The 23995-nt window shown below is 40.9% G+C and overlaps 1 protein-coding gene across 1 annotated transcript in view; it reads right to left on the bottom strand.

The window, feature by feature from the left end:
• Window positions 1–23995, bottom strand: part of SHB (SH2 domain containing adaptor protein B) — a 367480-nt gene that overhangs the window by 144341 nt on the left and 199144 nt on the right. The gene's annotated exons all lie outside the window — the stretch shown is intronic.

Here is a 23995-nt window from a genome sequence, read left to right as displayed (position 1 = left end):
GGTTTTTGTCTTGTGTGTAGGTTATTTGCATAACGATTTATTATATACTGTTTCCTCCATTAAATGTAAGTTTCTTGAGAGCAGGGATTATTTTTTGCTTCCCCTTTGGTACAGTGCCTGGAACAGAGTAAACATTTAACAAGTTCTTGATTGATGACTGTTTGCTCTAGAGATACTTACAATATACAGATGGAGAAACAACTTCACAAATAACTGATATACAAGAGGAAGGGAAATTAGTGCAAATGAAAGGTCTGAGATTGATCCTTTATAATATCAAAGTAGCACAGGTTTTGCTATCTTCACTGTCAGTCAACCAGCACTTATTAAATAGCTATCACATGTACAGGGCAGCTAGGTGGCACAGTGCATAGAGTGTTGGGCCTGGAGTCAGGCAGGCTCATCTACCTGAGTTCAAATCCAGCCTTAGACACTTACTAATTGTGTGACTCTGGGCAAGTCACTTAACCAACCCACTTAATCCTCATCTGTCAAATGAGCTGGAGAAGGAAATGGCAAACCACTGCAGTATAAGAAAACCCCAAATGGGGTCACCAAGAGCTGAATGTGACTGAAAAACAGCTGAAGAACAATTATGTACAAGGCAGAGTGCTAAGTGCTGGGGACCCAAAGAAAGGGGGGGAAAACAAACAAACAAACAAATAGCTTCTGCTTCCCAAGGAGTTCACAGTCTAACAGGGGAGAGAATAACCAATAAACATTTATTGTGTGTTGTAAGTATGTGCCAGGCACTGCGATAAGCACTGGGGATACGAAAAGAGACAAAGGACAGCCCCTGCCCTCAAGGAGCTTACAGTCTAATAAGGGAGCCAAAAAGGAAACACATTGCACAAAGTAAGCTACATATGGGATAAAAAGGAAATAATTAACAGAGGTAAAGACATAATGTAAACAGCGATGTACAAGAGAAATATATACAGGATGAACTTGGGGCAGTAGGCACTAAAGATTAACTAAGGACGATTTAGGAAAGACTTCTTGAAGAAAGTAGGATATTAGATAAGACTTGAAAGCAACCAAGCACCATAGGTCTCCTGAGCTCATGTTTGTCTAGGGTGGATAGCTAGAGGAAATTTACCAGGTGATCAGATCTCGATTCTCATATGTGCTAGCTATATGACCTTCTGGAAATCATTTAACCTCCACAGAACTCAGATTTCTCATCTTTAAAATTTGAGGCTTGATCTATCATACTCTGATTTCTGATTTTCGTATTTAGAAATATTTTTCAAGAAATTTGTCACCTCTGTGATCGTACAATTCCACACTGAAAATAACAGCAAAACCTTTTTTATTCCAAATGGCTGGAGAATAGAGTATTATGGTTAATTGAAGGTTCTGGTAACCAAACAACTGTTATTGTTAGTCCTTCATTTTGAAGAAGACCAATGACATTTGTTTGTGAATTGGGTTTAAGTGAGGCAGAGTTGTACAAAGTCTTTAGCCGCACTCTCTTTTCAGAGTCATCGAAGTCTGGAGGCAGACAAAAGCATGATGACTGGTGATGGCCTGGCATATAGTAGAAGACCCTGGTGTCTTTGATGCTTGACCAGGCTCTAAGCATTCCACAGTGCTGGAGTCAGCTGCCTTTGGAACAAGGTGGGCCCATTTTTCCACCAGGAGAAATTTTCACATTTTCACATGCTTGGGGTAGACAACCCTGTAACTCATCAGATTTGAGGTCTGTTGATTACCCTCAACCTGGTTTAGCCTGTCTGCCAAGACAATTTTACCAGGGTATGGCCACTGTGCATGATACAGCTTCTTGGAGCCACAGATGAGAGCTGGATGACCAGTTAAGACACCAAAAGCGGATAAGCACCTCTGAAAAGGGTTTGGCAAGGCATCACACCAGAGGTACTAATCCTCCCTGAACACCCCATAAACCCCCTACCAAACAATTGTACGTATACATTATTGTACAGCTGGCCTTGCTATCAGGAAGAATGAGTTCAAATACCACCTGGCTGGTAAACATGGGCAAGTCACTTTTAACTTTTTGGTGTTCTTCAGTTATTTTTCAGTTACATCTGATTCTTTGTGACCCCATTTGGGGTTTTCTTGGCAAAGCTATTGGAGTGGTTTGCCATTTCCTTCTCCAGTTTGTTTGACTGGTAAGGAAACTAAGGCAAACAGAATTAGGTGAGTTGTCCAGGGTCACACAGCTAGTAAGTGTTGGGGGGCAGATTTGAAGTTATCTTCCTGATTCCAGACTCTGTGGACTACTCACTTTGCTACCTAACTGCTCAACCTCTCAGTATCCCAGGGCAGAAATTCTCTAAGCCTTTTCAAGCTGTAGAGGGCCTTCATTGGTAAAGGGAAAATTTATCAGGAGCTCTCTACTTTGATGAGGTCAGAGGTTCAGTTAAAAAAAAAAGTCCATAGTATTACTGATTTTCAAAAAACTAAAGTGCAGTAAAAAACATATTCTATAGAAGCAACATCTACTGAGACTGGAAAATCCTTGCAACAAAAGGAGAGAAAGAGGGAAGGGGGAGAGAGAGAGAGAGAGAGAGAGAGAGAGAGAGAAAGAGAGAGAGAGAGAGAGAGAGAATATATCCTAGAGACTTAATTGGATTAGGAGGGGGAGGGAGAACTCAGACTCAGACTACTCAGCACAAGTCCATGGCTATAGGTTAACACATCCTCCAGCCCCTGCAGTTCAACCCAGAAAATTCAAAGGTAAAAGAGTTTCAATGAATCGGTCAATGCTATTTCTTTCCTGAATATCTTTTCCATGCTATTGTTAAGTAAGCTTCTTTTGTCAACTGTTATATAGTTCCAACCCTGAGCCTAAACAATCATATTGGTTTTGAGTTAAGCCTGGTCCAGAACATCATAAACTAATAAAGATATACAGAATATAACTAGCCTTTAATAATTCATTGATTTTATAGGACCTCAGCATCATCATTAAAATAACCAATTGTTTTTGTATGTTACTATAAAAAAATTAGTCTTACTGTTTGGATTCTGGATAAAACATCATTTATTATAAATGTTTTAAGAATGAAAAAGTTAGCTTGGCCTTTTAAAAGTTGCCTCTTCACTACTCCTAGAGATCATAGTAGTGTTTATTTACAACCATTTATCAAGCACCAGTATTTATCAAGCACTTACAGATTGCAAATACCTAAGCTGGTTACTGGAGAAAGATAGAAACAAAAAAAGCATGTGGCCCCTGTCCTCAAGGAGCCTACAATTTACTAGGAGAGAAAAGATACATACACAAATAATTAGAATACTGCCTTTGTGTACTTATATTTTCTTCATCTGCTATGTTGTTACCCTAAAGTCTAACTCAAATGCTCTGCCTTCCAGGAGGCTTCTGCTCATCCCTTCCAGTCTATAATAACTTTTCCCCTCAGACCTCATGTAGCACTTTATTTTTGAATTCTCAAATGTATTTATCATATAATATTGTACATTTGAGCTATCAGCTCTAGTGTCTTATCCTCATACTATAACAATAAATATCTTGGGAGTAAATAGTGTCTCACCCAGATTTTTCTCTCTGCCCCAGGGCCTAGAAGAGGAAAAACAAAAACAAAAAAACCCAAACAAACAAACAAAAGGCTTAAAATTTCAGCTAAGAAACAAATCTAAAACAATCTCTTGCCTAAGACTTCAACTAAAAACTCTGTCTGCTGTGCTAATACTAATATATAGGAGACTACCCTAAAAGGAGGAAGAATTGGAGATTAAGTTAATTGTGAATAGGCTTATCTGACTTAGTAATTACTAACTATGAATAATAGAGTATTTGAAAAGACAAAACAATTTTGTGATTTCCAAGTACATGTTTAAGAGATTGCTAAGAAAAAGTTTCCAAACAAAGGTTCATCGACATACACACCTACAGCCTGACAGATGTGGCTGAATCACCTGAGGATGTGAGGATGGCATTTTCATGCCTACATTGGTATGTTGATACAAGGTGGCAGCTGCCAAAAAAGGCCTTTTTTTGTGGCATAATGTATGTGAATACTAGTTTTCTGTTTCTTGGAGGATCTGACACCTTTAATTTTGGGGAGATGGCTTGCATTTTGCTTCCTGATCAAGAATTAATCCCCTAGCCTGAATCTCAGTACCTACATCTGTTTTTTCCCCCTCCCACTTACACTAACTCTTTGGATTATGGTGCTATGCAGACAGCCTTGTATACCAAACTAACCTGGTTTGGCCTGCTTAGCTCCTGATTTGAACTACATTCCCAGCCCCAACCCATCCCAAACAGAGGTGGAGGAGAACCCTTTCCCCTCCCAGTTATTTGCTTAATTCACTAGCACTAATCTAACCTGTCTTAGGCAGGATGTGACAATCTAGGGATCTGATGTAGGTAGGAATCATTTGTAAATGAATCTTAGAAAAGTGCTCAAAAATAGTTTGGGTCTAAATATAAAATGATGGAATCCTAGACAGCCAGAGGTAACTTCCTCCAAATTCTTTCTCAAAAGACAAATAACTTCTAGAACCATTCGTTTATTCATTCGTTAAACAATTATTGAACACTTTCTATACATCAGACACAGAATCCCCAATATAGTGGAATCTCTTTTTGCATAGAAAACTGCTACAAAAGCAAAGTAAACTTTACTAGAGTTCCTGATCAAACTTTTAAAAAATCGAATTAGTTTAAAAACAAGAGCCTTGGGACAGCTAAGTGGCTCAGTGAGTAGAGCACTGGCCCTGGAGTCAGGAGGATCTGAGTTCAAATCTGGCCTCAGACACTTGACACATTTACTAGCTGTGTGACCTTGGGCAAGTCACTTAACCCCAATTGCCCCAACTTCCCCCCTCAAAAAACCCCCCCCAAAACAACAAGAGCCTAGAAATTCAACAGTAGGACAGACTAACAGACCCAGCAGGTGATGCATGCTTCAGCCTAAACTGAACAACCCAAGGTCATGTATTCTTTTGGACAACAAAGAGCCAATCTCCTGTTAGTATCAACAAGGATTCATGTAAGTGCCTAAAAGAGCACCTATAAATAAATAAATAAAATGCCTATAAATCTTAGCTTACATATGTATAATAGGATTTTATGGCTTATAAAATGCTTTAAAATTTTTTTAGACAAAATCCCTTTGTATTGGGCAATACAAGATGTGGAAAAGGAGACCAAGGAAGGTTAACTGACTTGCCTGAGGTCTCACAGGTAAGTGGAAGAGCTGGGAATCAAATTCAGATCTCTGATTTGACATCAAGTTTTCTTTTCACTACAGCATGTTGTCTCTTCAGTTCTGGCCTACTGGCTACAAAACAGCTCAAGCTATGCACCCCCTGGGGCAGGGGCTCTGGGCAGGGGGGTGGGATGGCTACATGGGAGTAGCGGTAGGGGGCAGTGGTGGGATTCAGCCTGTTCCCATTGGTTTGGTAGGACCGGCACCTAATTTTAGGGGGAGTTCTGCAAGGGGTTGTTGGGGGTAGTGGAGCTAGCCTTCGCCTGCCTGCCATATCACCTTTGTGGGTGGCGCCTGGGCTGAGTGCCGTGGAAAACCAGTTCATTCATTTGAATCCCACCCCTGGTAGGGGGAGAGAGAGAACGTATCTGTGAACTCAGATGGGGAGAGAGTGACACCTTTATTTCAATATAATTAGTTTCCTTTGTAATCCTATATACTTTATTTTACGCATTTAAAAACAACCCTTCTGAGAAGGGCTCTATTATACACACGCAAGTTAAGATCTGTAGCTGTCTCTTAGACACTTATATGGTTCCTGTTGATACTGATGGGGCTTGTCTGCAGTAGGCTTTTTGTTGCCCAAAAGAACACATGGCCTTGGGTTGTTCAGTCTAGGCTGATGCATGTATGACCTGCTGAGTGTTACTCTCTCCTTCCGCTGAATTTCAAGGCTTTTATCTCTCAACTGATTTGATTTAAAAAAAAAAATTGGTCCGGAACTCTGGTAAAGTTTACCATACCTTTGTAGCGGTTATCTTTGCTAAAAGATATTCATTATATTGTGAACGCTGTGTCTGGTATATTGAAGGTGTTCAGTAACTGTTTGATGAATGAATAGGTGCCAACACAAAAAATGTTAAGAATCCCTGCTTTAAAGACTGGTGTTTTATAATTTACCATGAGTGATGTTTTATAGATCTCATCTCTCAGGGTGACATGTGGTCAAACATTAAGACAGGTCGCAGGAAAAATATTGAATAACTGAGTATTGCATATTAAATAATAGTTTTTCTTTAGGTAAATTGCTGTCTGGTTACAAAACTCTGGTTAAAGTGAACCTTGATAACTTATTCTTGTTAAATTCTATTAATTCTGACTGTCTGACTATATCTTATATATACTGTAAGCCACACATTTGCCACTGTTTAGTTTTTACAGCCTTTCTGAAATATTGTGCATGTCCAAATCTCAGGAGGGTAGCTGCAAAAATGCACTGAAAGCAAGTATGAAAATGTTCCTGTCTCTTCTTTACAGGACTTGTGAGCAAGATGCAGTGTGGCAGAACCTACCTCTCACACCTTGCTATCGAAGGTCCACGATTTTTCCTGCTAGAATGCTGGCGTGGTGAAAAGCAAAATCAAATATGAAAAAGAGTAAAGTTGATGATGGCGAAATCATCTTAGTGGTAAATATTTAAACATGACCCAAAGGACAGAACATTCTGAGTCAGATTCTCTACTAAATTCTTAAAAGCCCCCTAAGATGCATTTGCGTCGTATCGTTTCAAACTCGTGTCTAAAAATGGGCAGAAGTGAGAGGTGCCACAAGGTAAAAATGAAGGTGAAAAGTTTCCCAGTGATTACATAGTGGAACTGGACTACATTTCAGCTCAGAGGCTGCTGTCCAACTGTGTGGTTAAGACAGGCGAACCGTACACAAACCAACACTGTGGACAAATCATAAAGACATTACATGGGGATTCAGAATCTGTTAAGACAGAAGGTTCTAGTCTCGGTTCTGCTAATAATGCAGCTTTGAGACTCAATTTCCTCATCTCCAAAATGAGGGAGTGGGACCAGGTGCTTCTTAACCTGGAGTTGGCCCATAGACTTGTTTTTAAAGAAATGTTTTAATAACAATATTTTAATATAATTGGTTTCCTTTGGAATCCTACATAATTTGTTTTATAAACTTAAAAACCTTATTCTGAGAAAGGGTCCATAGGCTTCATCAGACTACCAAAGGGGTCTGTGACACAAAAATGGTCAAGAACCCATGGTCTCTAGACCAAGCGTCGGGAACCTGCAGCCTCAAGGCCACATGTGGTGCTTTTATTAAGGGGATTTGTTCTGTGAAGTTTGGATTCAGTTAAAGGGCTGCACTTGAGGACCTAGAGGGCCACCCGGTAGGTTCCTCACCCCTGGTCTAGATGGTCTTTACATTTCTTGGTTCTTCTATGATTATAGACACACCAGGAAAGCACAGTCAGAACTGGCACTCCACCAGAAAAGAGCAGCATCATTATATGGAATGGCATTGCTAAATGAAAGCTATTCAATAAAATGGGATTCTATTTGTATTCAAGAAAAATTCAAATTTTCAGTAATATATAAAAACTTGAAGTAAACAAATTTGGCTTACGTTATCTAAAGTAGTTTAGGAAACACTGATCTTTCCTTATTAACGTTTCTACTCATTAAGTAGGACTTGTGAAAAGTATGGTATAGTAGCAAGAAAGGAAGGAAGGAAGAAAACAAACATTTATTTAATGCTTACTATGCCATGTGCTGTGCTAAATGCTTCACAAATACCATCTCAGTTGATTCTCCCAGCATCCCCATTTTAAAGTTGAAGAAACTGAGGCAGACAGAGGTTACAAATTCACCCAGAGTCACAAAACTAGGCAAGATTGGAACTCAGGTCTTTCTGACTCCAGGCCCAGTACTCTATCCACTGGGCCACCTAGCTGTCTCTATAATGATCCTTGCCTTTGAATTTACAAGTTGTGTGACCACGGGAAAGTGCTTAACCTCCCTGAACCTCAGCTCCTCATGTGTAAAAAGCATATTTCCCATACAGAGTTCTATGAGTAACAAAAGCAATAAGGCATGTAAATGAGTATGTAAAGTGCTTTGAAAAATTTAAGGCTCTTTATAAATTTCACTTACTATTATTAATTGTTATTATTTGGTTTCCAAGGCAACACTCCATTATATATTGGATAAGGGGGCAATCATTTCCTGCCAGATAGTCAAATGTAGCCCTCTCTTCCTGGCTAACAATCTGTGTGGGCTTTCTTTATTGCAGATACCAACATCCAACAGTCCAGGAATCTATCTAATACAGTAGTCAGTGGTCATATGTTTTAAATCATGTTATTTTTACAGCCTATCTATAAATTCATAGAAAATGACCTTTAATACTGAGGTGGCAGGTGGCTATTTCATGCCTCTTAGTCAGAGTACATGAGCATTAAATTGACAGGGTGGATTTCTTTCTTTTTTTTTCCAGCCACTTCAGGAGAAGAAAGATTGTCACAGTGAAACTAGACAGAAAGACCCGAAATGTAATACGTGTCTTTAGTTTGCTTGAATTTTATTTTAACTTTAATCTTTATCCCAAATATTTCCATAAAAAGGAGCTTAAAAAAAGCTTCATTCCATTCAGGCAGGCAGTTGTGGCCAAGGCACCAGGAGTGTTTTCTCCATATTGTGAACTGAGGAAATCACAAAAGCACCTGGCCTTGATAGCTAGGTTTTTGTTTATGGTGAGTCCTGGAACAGCATTATCTCTTGGGGTTTAAGCATGGTCATTGAAAGGCCCTAGAGCTTCCACATAGAGACATACCTTAATTATTCAATATGGTTGGGAAGTAATAGCTACTTAAGGATAGGCCTTTTTTTTTTAAGGGTTGAAAGAGACTTTAGGGATTATCTTGCTAACCCCCTCATTTTATAGGAGGAAACTGAGGCCTAGATAGTCAGCTAAGTCAGTTATTTTGTACCCACAGAGCCCGTAGTACAAGGTTATAATTTAGTGGATTCGGGATATATTTAATCCACGTATTTCTTTCAGGACTGCAGACTGTAATTCCTCCACAGTATCTCATCTGGTTCACACAGGAAGTATTCATACATATGTTTAATTAATTGTCTCAGTTCCATGGATTCTGGCACTCCAAAGAAACCCAGGTTCCCAATCCAGCCTTCCTTCTGAGATGACCCTCTACCATGTACTCTTATATATTGTGTAAGTATATACTTGTTTGCTTGTTGTCTTCTCCACTAACTCTTTGAGGGTAGGGACCCAGTTTTTGTGGTTCTTTTTATTCCTAACATTTAGCACAGTATCTGGAACATAGGAAACCCTTAGAAATACTAGTTAATTGACTGATTTGTGTTTGTTTGGATCCCCTGAAAGACCCCACCCTTCTTTCCCCAAGAGAATATTTCTCACCCCTACCTCACCCTGGCAGGGGCCCCTAATCACCAGCTGTGACTGTTTCTGGCTGACTCCCTAAACAGGCTACCTTTCAGCTGAAAATGGGAGAGCTCATGGGCCATACAAGCTGCTAGCCCACCAGCAGAGGACATTAGAGACTGAAAACTTGAAGAGATAATTGGCCCAAATTGCTGAGGAACGGCATGGACTACAAGGCGCAAGGATTAAAATGCCTACTTCAAGGGGAGGCTGGAGTCAGATGACCTGAGCAACTGGCACCGGTTCTATTTTTCTATGGCCCTAGAGCTAAGAATGGTTTAAAATTTGATAAAACTCTATTTAAAAATGTAAAATCCATTCTTAGCTCACAGTCTTCATAAAAATGGCCCTAGTGCCTTTGTTTGGACTGTAGTTTGGTGACTTCTACACGGCATCCTGATCACACTTGAAGTCCCCTGGGCTCTTTCACCAAGCTCTACCCACAGGGGTTTCTCCAAGGATGCCTTGTAGCTTCTAAGCAGGGCCACAGAAAATAATTCCCTGCTGTAGAAGCTCCAGAAAATCTGTGCTTATAGCAGACGTTGTTAACAGCAGATTTTCTGGCTCTATTAGAGTCATGAGATAGACACACCAGCTCATTGGTTGCCCTAAGTAGGTATTTGGAATTACCTATCTCTGCCTCAGTAGATCAGTTTTCAGAGAGCTTGGCCCCATCAATCTATGCATAATTAATTACCCCGAGAAAAGAGAGAGAGAGAGAGAGAGAGAGAGAGAGAGAGAGTGTGAGAGAGAGAGGGGTGTGTGTGTCCCATGCGTACTGCCTTGGATATCCTCTTAAAACAGCCATGAGCATCACAAACATTTCTAGGTACATATGCACCAGCTTATATTTGTATACTTGTACAGTCTGAGGTAAATTTTTCTGACTGGCCCCTGGCTTCTATTCAAACCAAATCTCGCCCAGGAAACCTTGCTTGGTCCCCACAGGTTACTCTAGTGCCTAACTCTTTAAAGCTACCTTCTATCTACTCTTAATTTATCTTGCATGTTCTGATTTATACTGTTTCTCTCCTGAAACTATAACTGCTTTGGTTTTTATGACTGTTCTTTGTACCCCAAGTGCTTAGCCCAGTGCCTGGCACACAGTAGGTGCTTGGTAAATGCTTGTTGACCATTGATTGTTTGGGACCACAGCTCCATCAACAGCCTACCAGCCATTACAGGTAAGGGGGCCTGGTGAGAGTTCTTACCCCATTCTTCATGTCTCACCCCACCTATGTCTGATCCTTGAGACTGAATTGCCAGAGCTCTGAGTATTGCTGGTCGAAGCCATGATGAACTCAGACACTTGGATGAACTTAATGGCCTTCATCATTATGACCCAACAAGAGAGAACAGTCCAGAGCTGCAGTCCCATTACAGAGGCAGTAGAAATAACTGGTAGACAACCAGTGGTCTCGACCAATGACTCAGCAGACCAATCCCCTGCAGGTCCAGCTAGAGAGACACTGTGCTTCACCTCCTACCATTAGGACAATGGATCACTGTGGAATTTTGTTATGATATATAAAGTATGGCTTCTATTATTTGTATTTTCCTGCATCTCTCGCTCCAGAATCCCCCCCCCCCCATTCTTGTCTGTTACAATGCCACTCTTACAAAACTTGACCTGGGCCATTCCACTCCCTGGGACCTATTGTCTTCTCCCATTAGAATGTAAGATCTTTATGAGTAGGGACTATTTTGCAAGCTTATATTATGATCTCCAATACTTAGAACAGTGACTGGCACATATGAAATGCTTCTGCCTACCCAACAAGTAATCTCACTAGGATTTCCTCATTCAATAATTACCTGGAAGAGCTGGAGGCAACCCAGTCTGGGGGAATAGCTCAAGTAGTATATACCAGAGGTGTTGCAAGCTGCCCTCAATACTCCTTCTAGTGTGGGCCTAAACCAGATTCACATGCAATTGGGAAATATTCAACAAAGTAAAATGTAATACAGTATAGATAATGTTAACTTATGTCTTTATTTAGTCAGTATAAAGCTCACATTGCCCTTCTATTTGAGTTTGTTAGCAAGGTGTACAAAAGGGATGGGGGTAGGGGGTGGATTTTCATCGCACAGCTCTGAGAGCCCTGAAGGACAAGGAATTACATCTGGTGTCATCTTTCATACTTTGACATGCACTAGGATCCCTTCCCAGAAGCTAGCAGAAATTGGTTTCAGACCCCTTCCCTCTAAGTATCCTGACTCATTGGGTGGGATTGCCCTGCTCCTTCCAAATCTATAGCCTATAATAAATACAATTTATTGTAATTGAACACTTTATAGTGGAATGGGCAAAAAAAATTCATTGTGTAGGATGAACTTGAAGGCAAGTGCTATTTTTGCCTTTTTAACCCAGAATCTAGTATAGTGTACATTGCACACAGTAGGAGCTTCACTGTTTGATGAACTGAATTCAATTGAACATATTTAATTTAGGAAGTGACAGAGTTGTCTCCAAGAATCTTGTGGACTGGCACAAACAAGAGCCCCCGAAGAGGCCATGGACGGGGTATAGCTCACTCCCCTCCCCTCCATTTCACAGATGTAGAAACTAGGGCCCAGAGAAGTTAAATGGCCTGCTTAAAGTCAACAGAGGGAAGATACTTTGACTCCAGAACCAGAGCTAGGTCCATTGCAATCACACTGCCTGACACAGCAGGTGATGATTTGCCCATGCTCACATACAGAGTAAGTAAGGGAGAGAGGCAGAGGCAAAGGGAAGAATGTAGAAACATGGAAGGGGCCTCAGAGAGAATCAACTCTAGGTTCCAATATCAACTTCTATCCTCTTAACTTCCAGTAGAGGATTTTAAATGAATGGATGGACAGATGAAAAAGCATTTAAGCGCTTATTATGTGTGAAGCACAGTGCACAAGAGGCTAGGAACAGATACAAAAAGATGGTGAAAAAAGATAGTGTCTGCCTCAGGCAAGATCAAGGCCAAGAGCGAATACCTTCATTCACCTGATTTTTTCCTTTAAAAAACTATTTACTATAAAAAGGAAACAACACAGAGACACATCAATAGCAATTTGTCAACTCATTCTATATGACCCCTTTTCTGATGTTTATGACTGTACAGGTCACGGGCGAAATGAGCACCCTGAAACTATACTAAAGCTCTATATGGATTTCTAAATATCTATAAAAAAAATGAAAAGTTACTTTAGTGTTCTCTTCAATCTGGGCATATTACTATTGACAGCAGGCACTTCGGGCTCTTTTGGTGTGTGTGAAGTCACTCCCCTTCCCCTTCTCAATAACCATGGCACCTATTACATCTAGGATCCAAAGCAGACTACTCTGGTTTGGCATTTAAAGACCTTCCCAACCTGGCTCTAATCTCTCTCACTCTCTCCAGGGCCTTACACATCAATTCCCACCCCCCAATGCCTCCAATATACTAAAGATTTAGCCAAACTGGCCATCTTGCTGTTCTTCCTCCAGTCCTTCTTCACCTTGGTCTCTTAGAATCCCTAGTTTCCTTCAAAGCTCATTCTACATAAGGCTCTTTCTGATCCCCCTAATTGCCAGTTTTCTACCCTGACTTCTCAAAAACAAATAAAATAAACCAGTCCTGCCAACTCATTCCCCCCTGCAAAAAAATAAAAACAAACAAACCAAAACCCACCAAAACTTCCTGTTTGCCTTGGTTTCTCCATCTGTCAAATGGGGATAATATTGGCATCTACCTCCCAGGGTTGTTGTGAGGACCAAATGAGATAAAATGGTGAAGCACTTACACAGTGCCTGGCACACAGTAAGTGCTTTATAACTGTTAGCTAACATTATTATTATTTCTGCTTGAGAATCTAAAGACTATCTAGCTGTGCTAAGATATAGAATTGAATAAAAACCCTGTGGCTAATTTTTGTAACCTCTGTCAGGGACAGATATATTTCCTGCCCTTGTTTGAAGGACAAGAAGTAAAAAGGCCATATGTCTTATAATAAATCACACTGGGAGAAAGGAGTAAAATTGTACTAAGTTAATTTAATTTTTATTCCAAGAACTGAGAACCATGCTTCTAATAAGGAACTTTAGTGCATAATTATACACAGATGACATTATCTTTCACATTTTGATTCAACTAAGCACTTGGTTCTCTCAACCAGTGACTTCATATAGGACAACCCTTTTCCACACTCATCCCATAAATGAAACTCCAAACACTCAGTTCTTTCATAAGACTGAGAAAACAAGGAAAAGCCCCTACATTTACTAGCATGGAAAAACAGCAGGAGGAATTTAAGCCTGTAGATAAATATTATAATTAATGAGAAATGAACCACCAGCTCAGTAATACACAAGCTGGGCTCTCAAATCAACTAGTAAAGTCCGATTCCAGTGACTCATGTGGAGGTGACCTCTGGATGCTCACAGGCTATCCAAGAAGATTGCAGGCTTTGACAGGTCTTAGCAAGACATAAAGGCTTTGTGTACAGACTCTGGGAGAGGAATGACAACTTGCTTAGTCAAGTTTAAAGAAAGCTCATCATCAAAATGTTGGCCACGAAGGGAGAAGCACCTGGCCTGGGCAGCTCAGGAAGCTATTTACCATAGTGTGAAGGGTTTGGATCTGCATTCATGGAGGAAGAACCAATGAAAGCAAAGATCCCTGAGATACTGAAATAAGAAAAGGCAGGCATTTAACTGATGTGACCCTGTTTTTTAGTGGTCACATCTGATCTAAGGGCACTTGAACAGAGGGACCAGAATCTTCCACTGTGTTGCCACATGTCACCAAAAGTCTTCTTTTTTTCTTAATCCCCATAGTTAAAGGCTTCATTACTTCTGTAGATTTATGATCTCGCCCACAGGGTCTCCCTCTAACAGTGCCTATCTCAACACATGCACATTTCTCATCCTCTGCAGCTCTTCTCCATGTCCTGACAAACATCTTCTGAAAGGGGTCTGCCCAGTGTAACAGAGGCCTTCCTTTAAACCTTTTCCCATTCTGGGGGACCTGTTCCTGGCTCCTGGACTTCCATACCATGCTGTCTCATCCTGGAATTTTCCTCAGTGCCAAGAATCTCCTTGCCTTGGAATATCCAATTGCCCATTCAGCCTTTTCAACCTACACCATATTTATGTAAAATCCACACCCTCTTTTCCCACTGATGACCTCTTCCCAGAGCCTCCTTTTTGTAGAAGTGTCCATTCTGGTCACTTCCTTCCCCTTCCCCTTCCAGCTGTGCTGCTCACTCTATGGACACTTTCACCTTTTCCTTCCCTACTTCTCCCTCCCTTTCAGCTTCCTTTTATGTGCCCTCCACTCCCCTCCCATTAGAACGTAAGCGTTTGCTTATATTTATATCCCACCTTTATAACCCCACCTCTTAGGACAGAGACTGGCACATAATAAGCTTTCAATAAATGCTGGTTGCCTGCCACCTGCCTTTATCATTCTAGAAGTACCAGTGCAGGCCTCAGGCTGTCCAGCTGTTATCTCTTGTTCTCACATATTTAGCTTCCTTTTTATAGTTATATCTTTTCTGAGATATCTTTTTCACTTAAGGCATTGTCAACAATATGCCACAGTCAACTCCAACCCACCATAGTTAAGCTATAAAAAATCATAGTCATAACTATCATAAAATGATATTCTTTCTCTAGTCAGCTTTTCCACCATTGCTATTACATCCTTTTTCTCAAATATCTCTTTGATTCTTTCATCCTTCCTAATGTCAAAAAACGAATTGCCCAAATTTGCTCCCCTTTTCCCAGGTCTAGAGTCTAGGGCTTTCCACCGGTTCTTCCTCGCTTTTTCTATCATTTTTGATGCCCTGCCAGTTGTCAATGAACACACTTTGATTCCCTTTAAACCAATTGGAAAGAGACAAAGATAAATGATTTATTTCTGGGAACATACTATGTGCCAGGCACCATGCTAAGCTCTAGACACATAAAGACTAGTAAAGAAGACTATACCTGCCCTCAAGCAGTTCACATTCTGATGCGGGGAAGTCAGCATATAGAGAGGTGCTCGAAAAACATGGGAGTAGGGGCAGCATCCTATAGGGATGGCTATGGAAGCTTGGTTCCAGGGAAGAGAGGGAGAAAGCTCACCCCTTCAATCCCGGTGTCCCAGGGGTGAAGTCCGAGGTTCCAATGGAGGAAGATGGGGAGGATGGCTGGAATGGAGGTCATCATGGATCGAACGTTTAACATTTATTAGGGGAGAGGATTCTGCTGAAGTCTAAGTCCCTTCTAGCCCCAGGGCATCTGGAGTAGAATTAGCCATCTTTGTCACTGTAGGCAAAAACTCTTTTTTCCTCAGTTTTGGTCATGGCAACAATCAATCAAAAACGGAGAGCCGAAAATACAGGTCAGATCCCACCATACAATAAACTCCAAAAGTGACTACAATTTTACCTTATAGTTATACTTGCCTCCATCCTCTAATTTACCAGGAATCTCTGAGATGCAGTGGAAAAGGCACTGTATTGGAATTGAGAGCACCACTCAAATCTCAGTTCCACCAAATCGTGGGCAAGTCTGATTTCTCTAGACCTCAGTTTCCTCATCTATACGATGACACGGCTGTAACTCTAAGCTCTAGCTTCCAGATCTCAATCTATGAATTCTTCTGTTTTAGAAGTAGACAATTATCTCCCAGGAGCTGCTTGCAAATTTCTCCCTCCACCGCTTGTGGCCCTGGCTGGGAATCTCATGCTACATCCACCCTGATGGAATAGAAGGAGATTAAATTGGCTGAATGGTAATGGAAGTCTGGAATAATGAGTTGTTATTGAATCATTTGAGTCACTCTTTGTGACCCCATTTTGGAGTTTTCTTGGCAGAGATACTGAAGAGGTTTGTTATTTACTTCTCCAGCTCATGGAACAGATGAGGAAATGGAGGCAAACGGGGTGAAATGACTTGCCCAGGGTCATAGAGCTAGTATCTGTGGCTGACTTTAAATTCATGAAGATGAGTCTTCCTGATTTCAAGTCCAATATTCTATGCACTGCACCACCTAGCTGCCCTGGAGTAATGAGTACATAGTACAAAATATAATTCCTAATCGGCACAGATCTCTGGGAGATATCTGAGATATACCTTCAAGAAACTTTTTCTTTGGATTTTTTTTCTGGTTTGGAGTTTTAGGTCAAGGTTTAAGAAACATGAAGTGAGAAGTATGAGGGGAGGGTGTGGGTAGTGATGGTGATGAGGGAAACGGAATGGTTAATTAATGAGTAAAAAAGCTAAGAAGAGTTAAGTGACTGCTTAGCTTTTATCTGGTCCCCCTGCCTGCATTTCATTACTCTCTATACTCCCCCAAGGCCCAAAATAACAACCACAACAAGAATAGCTCTTCTATAGCTATTTATATAGTACTTTGTTTATACAGTGCTTTAAAGTTTGTAAAGTGTTTTAACTGTGTTATTTCACATACACCATAGGTGATGATTACACACAGAGATGTGTGTGAGAGACATATAAACACACAAGATTATTTGTATAAACCAAAAAAGTATTGTGAGCACGAGTCACTTATCTAGACATGACTTTATAGAGGTTTTGCTACAATAAAATTTACCCATAAACTCTCACTCACATGACCCAGAAGCATTGCCAATGGAAGTAGGAAGGCTTTACTAAAGCTTACGAGGGTCAGTCACTGTAAACCTACACAGCCCATCTAAGGTCAAGGGGGAAGAGAAATCCTTGGGGATTGCACAGCTCCCTCAGCCTTCACATGGTCAAGACCCCAAATATCTCTGTGCATACTTTCTGATCATTGGGCCTAATTAATTCTGGACCTTCAAAGCTTTTCTCCAGGTTCCTGTTCACTTAACCACAGAGCGAGCCCGTTTCAGAAGGTGGGGTGAGTGGGAAGGAAGGTGCGGCTATCAAGCAAAAGGCCTGGAGTGTAGTGAAGGAAGAAACAAGCATTTATTAAGCACCTACTGTGTGCCAGGCACTATTTGAAGTGTTTTTCTCACTCGATCTTTACTTGACAACCCTGGGAGGGAGCTGCTACTTTTATCCCCAATGTTACAATTGAGGAAACTGAAGAAAACAGGTTAAGTGACTTGCCCAGGGCCACACAGCTGGGAAGTGTCTGAGATCTGATTTGAATTCAGGTCTCCCTGACTTTGGGCCCAGCGCTCTATCCACTATGACGGAGTTGCCTTCAGTTCTTCACTCTATTGAATGTTTCCATCTCATTTCTCTCTCTCAGGGAAGCTGGCCTACACCCTCATTTCTCAATTTGCTCTGTCCTGCCAGGTGCTCTGGGCAAATAGGGATGGATTTTCTCTTGAGCCCAGATTTCCAAAGGGAAGGGCCACTTTTCATCTGTCCTCTGAGAGGAAGGGACAAGATTAAGACCAGCCTTAGGCAAATGTTTGAGGTAGAAGACACTTGCCTTTGGTGCCCTGCCACAGTTTTCTCCATCCCACTCTAGCTTCTTGGTGTGCCTCTTTCTTGCCCTTCCTTTACTCTGACATAGCCTGAAGTCCCTACCGAAGCCTGTGTTTCTCCTTACGACATCCCATTCTCTTAAGACCATCCCTCTTTCCAGCCCTACATCAAAGCTTCCATTCTTCCAGAGCAGTCAATCTCAGCCAGATATTCCAGGAAAACAATGTGATTAAGCTGATTTATACTAACCTGCCTTGACCCTGTCTTGTGGCTGATTCATAATGTTAATAGAGAAGCATATTAATTAATCTCTATTTTGTAGCATTTGGCATTTAAAGAAGATATTTTAGATAAAGGAGCCTTCCTGGCATAGTGCAGGAGAGTAAGGATAGCCTAGCTGCATAAGCCCCTTTGGTGACAGGATTTTATGAGTCTTCAGGGGAATCTCAGGGAAGCTCCTGCTATTCCAAGCACCACAGCTAATCATAAAAATGTCCTAATGGAGAAAGTTCCTGTAAACCAAACCACTCTGCAGCCAGACCTCCCCCTGACCAGTTTCTTTGTAGTCCTAAAGAATGGACTATGACTTACTAGGTGACCTTGGCTATAGGACTCTTCTTCCCAAGGCCACTGCTCACATTTACTTTGGAAAGTCAAACTGCATGGGTGCCACCTAACTATAACGCTTTGCCTCTTGGGAGCTTAATGATCTTCTTTCCTTAAATCTTGACCAGATGTTATCTGTAATTCAAATAACATTACAGACTGCTTTCTTGCCTTTCTTTGTATTCCCAAGGCTTAGTACAGTGCCCGGCTCATAGTAGATGTTTAAAAAATGCTAGCTGACGCTCCAAGAGGTGAAGATGGCCAGTCAAAGAGGGATAAGCAAAGTACTACAATTTACTTGCAAATTAGACAAATAAATACCATCCATATGCTGCCTGTCTCTTATCGCTGCCCTGCCCCCCCCTTTAGATACTGGAGGTTTAGTGAAAAGTCCCTGAACTACACTAATACACTGTTGGTGGAGTTGTGAATAGGACCGATCATTCTGGAGAATAATTTGGAACTATTCCCAAAGGGTCCAGAAGTACCATTACTAGGTCTGTATCCCATAGAGATAAAAGAAAAAGGAAAAGGACCTATTTATACAAAATATTTATAGCAGCTCTTTTTCTGGTGGCAAAGAAATGGAAATTGAGGGGATGCCCATCAATAGAGGAATGGCTAAACAAATTGTGGTATGTGATTGTGATGGAATATTATTGTGCCATAAGAAATGATGAACAGGAGGCTTTCAGAAAAACCTGGGAAGACCTGGATGAACTGATGCAAAGTGAAGTGAGCAGAACCAGGAGAACATAGTACACACTAACATCAATATTTTAACGATCATCAACGGTGAACGACTTAGCTACTCTGATTAAGACAATGATTCAAGACAATTCCAAAGGATCCATGATGAAAAATGTTATCTACCTTCAGAGAGAAAACTGGTAAACTCTGAGTGTGGATTGAAGCATACTTTCTAAAAACTTTATTTTTCGTGGGTATTTTCTTCTGCAACATGGCTAATAGAGAAATATGTTTTGCACGACTATATGTATGTGTGTATATATAATATATGTATATACATACATACATATAATCGATATCATATTGCTTGCCTTCTCAAGGGGTAGGTAGGAGAGAATTTGGAACTCAAAATTGTAAAAAAAAAAACCTAAAGTCTCCCAATTGCTCTCTCAAGTGCAGCATGTTAAAAACAGAACTTCTTATATTTTCCCCAAATCTTCCCCTCTTCCCAAGTTTCCTATGGTCAAGGGTACCACCATTCTTCCAGTTACCCAGGCTTATAACCTGGACTCCTTATTCACACTCACCCCACATATCTAATCTGTTGTCATCTCTTTTCATTTTTACCTTCATAATAACTCACATATATGTTCCCTTCCTTCCACTCACACAACCACCTTAGCCCTTTTCACCTGCAGGAGTCATCTATCTGGGTCTTCATGCCTCGAGTCTCTCCTCACTCTACCCTCTTCTCCACTCAGTGACCTTCCTAAAGTACAGGGCTGACCATGTTACCCCCATCCCCCATCCCGCTCCCACCTCAGTCAATTCCAATGGCGCCCTATTAGGCCTCGGATCAAATATATACTCTTCTGTTTAGACTCTAAAGCCCATCAGGACCTGGCTCCTTCTTTCCCCTTCCAGCCCACTTACCCTTCATCTCTTTCTGTACTCTATGGCTCGTGTACACAGGCATGATTGTTGTTCCTCATACAACACTCCATCTCTCAACTCTGGCTGTACCTCCCACCTGGACTGTTCTTCCTTAACTGCAATTCCTACCTTTGTTCAAGACTCCACTCAAATCTTACCTTCTGTAAGAGGCCCTCGCTAAATCCCTTCCTTCTAAAATTCCCTGCTATTCACACTATCTTGATCTTGTATGTACCAAACCATGTGCGAGTTGTTCCTTTCTTGAGAATGTGAGCTCCTTGAGGGGAAAGATCATATTTTTTTTTGGGGGGGGGCATTTCTTTGTATTCCTACTGCTTAGCCCAGTGCCTGGAACACAGTAAACACTGAAATGATTGTTGACTGACTAACTTAGTGGATGAAGGAAAACTGGGGATGAGAAGACCCAGATAGAAACATGATAGCTATCTCAGTGCGTGCATCCCTGTCCCTGTCACATCAGCTACTTGAAAGTAGTTCTTGTATCCTCAGCACCTAGCAAAGTGCCTAGCACACAGTAGGCACTTAATATATGTTTGTTGATAGGTCTTGTTCCCAGTTTTAAGTATCTATTATCATTTCTAGCTCATCTTAGGAAAGCAGCCCTTGGTGCCACTTGCCACAATCTTATGTTACTTTCTCATATGATCTTATGTCCATTCTCCTGTGCCCCAGTTATATGAAGATCGACCAAGACTGGTCTTCTCCCACAATGAGATGGTCAACCCCTGGAGGCAATAGTTACCAGCAGGACTACCATACCTTTCAGCTGTTCTTCTATCTCCCCTTTTACTGGGTATGTTGGAGCACTGAGAAACAGACATACAGAATGATTGTGAATGAAATCTGTGAACTCAGGATGAGTTACCACATTGAAAAAAAAAGATGAACTACATGTCTGCAATTTGTGTGCCAAAGTGTTTTGTTTTATTTTGGGGGTGGCAGTGGAAGAGAGGAAAAGAGAGAAGGTTTAAGTCAATGGATTAAAGATGGGAGGTTCCTTCTCTCGAAATGTATCAAAATAGGACCTGAGGCAGCCCCAGTTGCAAAAGCTGATAATCTGGTGGTCCACAATGGTTGCTCTATAGGTGAAACATTCCAGATAATTTGAACAGGGTTGGCTAGCCATTTCCTGTGCTTGCATCCCAGCCCTGGAGGTGGATCTGCAGGAATACCAGAGGAAAGCAGACAAACAGGAGCCTAATTTGAAATGACAGGGGCTGAAAAATGTAAAATAAGCCCTTCATTTCTAATTTACCTTGCTGGGCTTGTTTGTGAGTTTTAAAACTCAATCCCTGAATCACTGGAGTGACAGGGTGAGTTGGGGACATGGAATCTGCTTCAGCTAAATGTTCCCAGGCTTTTGCCACCACCTTGGTGTGAAAGAAACATATATTTAGCCTGTAGATATGAATGCCAGACTAGAATCACATGAACAGCTCTGACTTTAACACAGAAGAGTGTTATGATGCTCACTTCCAAAGTCGACAATTTTATTTATAATCAACAATTCGGTTAAACACAAGTAACACATGCAGGAAAGACCTCTGCACCTGTCAAACAACAGAAAAGAGAAACAAGCTATTGTAATTAGTGAATAGGAGAAATAATGGATGTATCCATTATTAGGTGATTACATTGAGACATATAGACCCATACGCACAGTTACAGGTAAACCAAATAATTTTGCTTTGACTTAATCCCATGCTATCAGAAGGGGCTGACCAAAGTAGTTCACTTGTAAGTAAGACAAATAAATACTATCCAAGCATCCCCATAAATACTGGGGGTGTAGATGAAAGTGTCCCAACTACCCTTTCTTCCATTTCACTTATCCCAAAGTCACGTTCACTGGATGTTCGTTTAATCACAATGCACTGCACCAAACATACAAAACCAAAATGGCCCCACACTACTGCTTCTGAACATCAAGTCCTTGAAACTGAGCTCCATAAGTCCTGTTACTAAAATGCTGCTGCTGTTCCTTAATATTAGCATGAGTGAAAAGTTTCAAAGAGCCAGTATTGCGAACAAAGTGGAGCCTATAAAGCTATAGAATGCTCAAAAAGACCATCTAATCCAGCTCATTTACCCTTTATTTACAGGAGACTGAGATGTGAAGAATTAATTTCTATGATTAAATTAGGGCAGCTAGATAGCGTAGTAGAGAGAATGCTAGGCCTAGAGTCAGGAAGACTCATCTTCCTGAGTTCAAATCTGGCCTTAGATACTTACTAGCTGTGTGACCCTGGGCAAGTCATTTCACCCTGTTTGTCTCAGTTTCCTTATCTGTAAAATGAGCTGGAGAAGGAAGTAGCAAACCACTCTGGTATCTTTGCTAAGAAAGTCTCAAATGGGGTTATGAAAGTCAGACACGAATGAACTCAAACATGATTAAATTAAATTAGCATGGATTGAATGCCTATAATATGCAAGGAATCATGCTAGCTATGGAGGAATACAGAAACAAAATCCAAGTAATCCCTGTGCTCTCAAGAGATTTTTATGTTCAACTTGGAGAAATAGATAGGGTGTGTGTGTGTGTGTGTGTGTGTGTGTGTCTGTGTGTGTGTTTGTGTGTAGAACATTCCAAGTATAGGAGATAGCCTGTGAGAAATTAGAGTTGAAAGATGGTATGTTATGTATGAGAAACAGCAAATAGGTCAGTTTGGCGGAAGCATAGAATGTATGATGGGGAGTAATCTTAAACCAGACTGGAGACTGAGAGGAATCCGATGGCAAAGGATTGTAAATGCCAGAATTGTATTTTATTGTAGAGGAAATAGAGAGCCATTGAAATTCCTTGAGCAGGGGAGTGACATGGCAAGATCTGTGCTTTAGGAATACCAATCTGAAAGCTGTGTGGACGGATAGATTGAAGAGGGGACAGCTGGGAGATGGAGCTCATGAAGCAGCCTTGAAGTCTTTGCTTGAAGACCTAGTGACGGCAAAGGCACCACCTTCCATTCTGGATTTTTCTTTTAGGTACTTCTTTAATCTGGTTAAGTCTCACACCTCAATAGATGGCTGGTGACAGACCTAGCAGTAGAATGAGAGTCTCCTGACTCTCTGTGCACTGAAGGCTATTTTCACTGCAACATTCTGGGAACCTACTTTTCTCTGATATTTTTATTCAGAAGAAAGGTAATCTGTTTTAATCAGACTTTTGAGGTGTAACAAAATCATCCAACGACACAAACTAAAACCTGAGGCAGTGAGGTATTCTGCCCTAGTTAAAGTATTGACTAATCAGGTGTGCATACTTAAAACATTGAAGCTTCAGGAATCATCAAAGGTTTAATTAAATTGTCCTGCTAAGCTTAAAAAAAAAACGACAAAAAACAGACTGAGATGAGAACAAACCATTTTTTTTTTCGTGAAGGGAGGCTACTAGTTGTCAGAATTACACATAATTAAAACCAGTCTTGAAACTGTCAGACATGGCTGGCTTTTGGTTCTCCATTTAGCCATTATTTTCAACCCACTTCCATCAAACCTTGTTTCCAAGATTCCATACAAGCAGTGAAATTAACTGTTCTGATTTTCTCTTCTTTTCCATTCTCTCTACCTGAAAACGCACACACACACCCACACACACCCTAAAAGCAGGTTAGCAGATAAATTAGGTAAGGTAAGCAGGAAGAAGTTGCTAATGGAGTGGGGCGAAGGTTAATTTCTCCCAGGTAGCAAGAAATCCAGGAGGGAACCTTCTAGAGAAAGAGGTAATTGCATCTACCTACTATCACAAGATAGTAATTTGCCAGCCTGTATGTTGGATAGTCAACATAGACTCAGTGACCTTATTTAAAGTGACTTTTTTTTTAAAAACAAAAACCTCAGTTGTACCTATGGTTTTATTAAGGTAGGCAACTCCTTGTACCAATTCAGATGAGTACCTGCTATCTAATTTACAGTCTTAGAGAGTTGCCTGGGGGGACTGAGGAGTCAAGTGACT

This window comes from Trichosurus vulpecula, chromosome 1 (genome assembly GCF_011100635.1).
Source record: "Trichosurus vulpecula isolate mTriVul1 chromosome 1, mTriVul1.pri, whole genome shotgun sequence".
NCBI classification, from domain to species: Eukaryota; Metazoa; Chordata; class Mammalia; order Diprotodontia; family Phalangeridae; genus Trichosurus; species Trichosurus vulpecula.
The sequence above is the reverse complement of the archived record's forward strand: the minus strand, read 5'-3'. Positions and strand labels throughout refer to the sequence as shown.